Source organism: Sinocyclocheilus anshuiensis, unplaced genomic scaffold (assembly GCF_001515605.1).
Source record: "Sinocyclocheilus anshuiensis isolate Anshui unplaced genomic scaffold, SAMN03320099.WGS_v1.1 scaffold50, whole genome shotgun sequence".
In the NCBI taxonomy this organism is placed as follows: Eukaryota; Metazoa; Chordata; class Actinopteri; order Cypriniformes; family Cyprinidae; genus Sinocyclocheilus; species Sinocyclocheilus anshuiensis.
In genome coordinates, this window is record NW_015542382.1 from 1,067,707 (window position 1) to 1,073,120 (window position 5,414).

Below are 5,414 nucleotides of genomic sequence, written 5' to 3' on the forward strand. Positions count from 1 at the left end.
ATGTCATCAGAATGCTGTACACTTTTTCATACACATACACATACACAAACACTTGAAAACTCCCATATACACAATTTTCCCTCAGCCTTGAAATGGAGAGTTTTTAAAGGTTTATTTTTCAGCTTAGCCAACAGAACATGGGGTGAATGATCAAATAAACAAGAAACTACAAACACAACTACAGAGCACTCTGTTAAATCAGGGAATTATTGTGAGACATGAATTGGTGAAGACTAGCCTACAGTTTATACAAGGACGACACCAAAAATCAGAGATAATGAAACTTCTAGAAAGAGATGTCCTTCATCTGTGTTCTTTTGGTTTTTATCACTCTCGCTGTCTGTCTAAAGCAAAAAAACAGAGAGAGAGAGAAACATGAGTTAACAAGCAGGAAAATGCATTTATAGAAGAGAACAAGAAAAGAGAGCTGATTAGATGAACAGAAGGGAGTGATTTCAGTTAAAATAGATATATAAATATTAAAAGTGACTTAGGATTTGAATGAGTCAGAGAGTAAGAGAATATGTTAAAGAAAATTCTTCAGGGATGCTCAAATGTGTAGTATTTTTTTTAATAATCAATCAAGTTTATTAAGTTATTTACAAATGACAAGTACATCATCTCATTTAATGCTTTTTATGATGATGGTTTAAGCTATGTTTGTAATATCTTTAGTATATAGTCTATATATAAAGTTATAAAAAGTTATTTTAACATGAAAAAGACATTTTATATCATATTTTAATATTTTACAGTACATATTTCAAGTTTCAAGCGTTGGGCTATCTCAGACCACAAACTGAACCTGTGTTAAAGGGATAGTTCACCCAAAAATGAAAATCCTGTCATTAATTACTCACCCTCATGTCGTTCCAAACCCATAAGACCTTCATTCATCTTCAGAACACAAATTAAGATATTTTTGATGAAATCCGAGAGCTCTCTGACCATCCCATAAACAGCAAGGGAACTACCGCGGTCAAGGCACAGAAACGTAGTAAGGACATCGTTAAAATAATCCATGTGACATCAGTGGTTCAATTTTTGGGTGAACTGTCCCTTTAAGTCTGATTGATGAAGGTTATATTTTAATTCTGTTGCAGAGGAACTTTATTTATACATATAGGTAGAATACACAGAGCCTCGGCAAAAGTCAAATTTCCATGACAGTTTTTATAGAAGAGCTGTATTTGAAGCTAAGTCTGGAAAAGACTCTCCTAGAAATTCACAGCTAAACTGTCATTGGTGCGTGCTCTCTGAACGCTGATATAGTGCATTGTTTACTTCTTCAAAGAGAAAGCCAGCCTGCATCTTTCTTCTCTGCTAGTCCAAAATAGTCGAGTGGTTGAACAGCTCAGCAGCACACTGACCGTTTAACTCCATCACAGCATATTGCTCTGAATAAAACACATATATTTACACAGGGGAGGGACTGAAACAGAAGGAAAGGCAAAGCAAACTATGGCAAATAATAATGCTGTTGTGTACTATATCTGACAGCAGCTGTTAGTGATCGGTCAAATTTTATGGTGCTATGAGGCACAAACACAAGCAAGTTCAAATGTGTTATTGTAGTTTGGAAATATGCCCAAAAATATACAACTGGCAACCATATGAATTTATAAGCTACATTTATAAGCGACTGAAAGTGCTTATAATAAGTGGACATATTTCCAGTATCATATGAAAAATATCACACTGCTTTTTGAATATATTTTAAAAGTAATTTATTTCTGTGATGGCAAAGCTGAATTTTTAGTAGCTATTACTCTAGTCTTCAGTGTCACATGATCCTTCAGAAATCATTCTGATATGCCGATTTGGTGCTCAAAATATTTCTTATTATTATCGATGATGAAAACAATTTTTGCTGCTTTATATTTTTGTGGAAACTGTGATAAACTACCATTCTAAAGTCTGAGGCAAGTAATATTACCTAACTAACCAACTAAATTAATGAATAAATAAGAAATTCATACTTTTATTCGGGAGAATGTTTTAAATTGATCAAAGGTGACAATAAAGATATTTATAATGTTACAAAAAAATTCCTATTTCAAACAAATGTTGTTCATTGAACTTTCCATTCTCAGTTATTTTAAAATGAATAAATAGTATTTCACATTATTACTGTTTTTATTGTATTTTTCTTCAAATAAATGCAAACTTGGTGTGCGTAAGAGACTAAAAATTAAACATCTTAAAGGGATAGTTCACCCAAAATTTAAAATGTACTGTTAATTCACTCTCCCTCAGGCCATCCAAGATGTAGGTGTCTTTTTTCTTGAGTAGAACAGTAAAGAAGAGTTGGTCACACTTTATTTTAAAGTCCATTTCTCGCTATTAACAAACCATTAACTACTGTATGACTTTTGCCTCAATAAACTCCTAATTTGCTGATTAATATTAGTTAGTAAGGTAGTTGTTACGTTTAGGCATTGGGTAGGTTTAGGGATGTAGAATATGGTCATGCAGAATATGTGTTTCATAAGTACTAATAAACAGCCAATATGTTAGCATGCGAATAAGCAACTAGTTAATAGTGAGAATTGGTCCTTATACTACAGTGTTACTGAAGATTTTTAGCTGAAACCATGGTCCTTGGTGATTCATAAAATGTATGTCAGCGGCTGCCCATCTTTGGGAATAAAAAAAGCATGACAAGGAACAGAAAATAAATACCGGTGGCTCCTGACGATATATTGAGGTCTTATGAAGTGAAATGATCAGTCTGTGCAAGAAACTGAACATTATATACATTATTACCTGTAATCCATAGCCTTAGGCAAACAGGGACGTCTGATTCTTTTCAGTAAACTAGTTCTGTGTGTGTGTGCAGTGCAAACTTTGAGCCCAGCTCTCACTTGCATATATTGGATACATAGGTAACCACACAAACATTGTTTTTTTCTGTATGATAAGGAGATGACTCACATCCACTTTGCACTCAGAGAGAGTGTTTACCCTCATGCTGAGTTGAGTACTGCTACCCTTGCAGATTAGACCCATGGCTAAGTGCCTATTTCCCCTAATGCAAATCTCACTGCTTATATAACATTATTTCACCTGTAGGTCTTATGAAGTGAAATGATCAGTCTGTGCAAGAAACTGGACATTATGACATTATATACATTATTACCTGTAATCCATAGCCTTAGGCAAACAGGGATGTCTGATTCTTTTCAGTAAACTAGTTCTGTGTGTGTGTGCAGTGCAAACTTTGAGCCCAGCTCTCACTTGCATATATTGGATACATAGGTAACCACACAAACATTGTTTTTTTCTGTATGATAAGGAGATGACTCACATCCACTTTGCACTCAGAGAGAGTGTTTACCCTCATGCTGAGTTGAGTACTGCTACCCTTGCAGATTAGACCCATGGCTAAGTGCCTATTTCCCCTAATGCAAATCTCACTGCTTATATAACATTATTTCACCTGTAAATTCATCATTTGAGTTTTGTTGATTCAGATGTGCTTTGTAACTATAGATATTTCTTCACTTTCATAACTACAGTTGGTTTTATTCTGTACCATTTGTAGGCTTGTTTATTAAGCCCAGATGCTGGTGCTCTATTTATAATTGATGCAATCTACATCTTTAACCACATTTGCTTTGAAAACAGATCATGTCTGATCTTTTTAGTTTATCTTTATGCTCAGCACAAGCTTTCAACACTAGTATATTTACTATGATCACAGTACAGCTTCAAATATAGCTTCAAAAATTGGCTTTATTTGCACAGCAGAATTAAAATCACCCATGTACAATTCACAAACCACAAGTCGTCATCTGTAACACCTTTGTCTGCTGCTCAGACTCACATCTGAAGCTGTCAGGCTGAAGAACAAGCTACGGTATAGTATTTTACTGTACAAATTGTACAAAGACAGAGGTTCTGTTCCAAAACCTAATGAGCTGCCTATGAAGTCAGCATTTTACGGCATTGTAGGCGCAATCCAGCAAAAGTTGTTTCAAAGCTCCATTAGCATTCCCATTCATCGCAATGGCAGTTGCAAAGCTGGCACAAGAAGCGAGCTATCTGGCATCTTTGCTCGTGGAACTGCAGAACTTATTTTGCCAGCAACATCAGCTGCAGGTAAATGACGTCATGACAATGCTGACTGGCTGATGGCAAATTATTTTGTCAGAATGCATAGCTAATTTTGAATGGTCACCAATAAAGAAAGACGCTATTTGACAGCATTACAAGTATCCTTTTCAAAATGCAGTGCAAATCTGTACTGAAAAAAAAGTAAATAAATAAATAGATACTTTAGTAATTAATTCCTAATCTATTTGAATATATTTTTAACACATTTTGTGTGCACCATACATATTTGTAGTAATATTAGATTATCACATGCTTAGCAATATGTGCTAACAACAAAGTATTGTAAGTCAATTCATCCATTTGTTAAGGTTAGGGGTTAGGTTTTTTTTCTGAAAATCTGATGTTTTTTTTAAGAAAAATCTGATGTTCTTGATGAAAATTGTGATTGCGATTATTTATTTTTAAAACTTTGGGTTTGCTGCTGTTTACAGGTTGCTGTTTAATTTATTTTTCCTATTTATTTATATTACTATTACTACTACTGTTCAATAAAAATAGTAATTAAAAAATAATAATTAAATTTTAAGTATACAAATTTAAGAAAAGTGTATTGTTCTTAATATACTTTCTTAATAATTATATTAATATTTATTTTATTTTATTTTATTTTAAAGTAAAACTATAAAGTTCCAATAGGCCTACTAATATGCCTTAATTTATCTTAATATCTTCAATTTCAAATGTTAAAGCTGGTTTATAAGTGTTTCCCATTACAAGTTTGGGATCATGATTGACACATTTTGTGTTCCCAAATGCGCATTTAAGTGACCAAAACTCAGAGCACAGAGATGAGTTTTGTGTGTAGCAGCATTTACTGCTAATTGACCTATCGGTAAGCCCCTCCCCTCGAACGCAGATGAGCCAATGGCAGTCGAGTATCAGTTGCACGGGGAGTAGCCTAGGGTACTTGTACCACTAATTCCAGTTATCCTGAGAGGGATAGGCAATGTAATTAATTTTATTCCATTTCCTAAATCCAACCAAAACAGAGTAAAATGTCCCTAAGCATTCAAGCCCAATCACAATGAAGACGAAAACGTTCATTTTCTGGTTGTCATACTGTCATTAAGTTATATTTTTCATCTGCTCAAGCAGAACGTTAATGTCATCTTGTGCTTCAGCAAGGTATCTCTGGCTAAAACTAGCTAATGTTAGCATTAAAGTTAGTGAGTCCATGCTAACGTACAAACCTATATAGCGAACTGTTCTCATGTCATGTACCGTGCAGTGAAAGTCAAAAACGTCTCTGGGTTACGTATGTAACCATGGTTCCCCGAGGGAACGAGACGCTGCGTCGA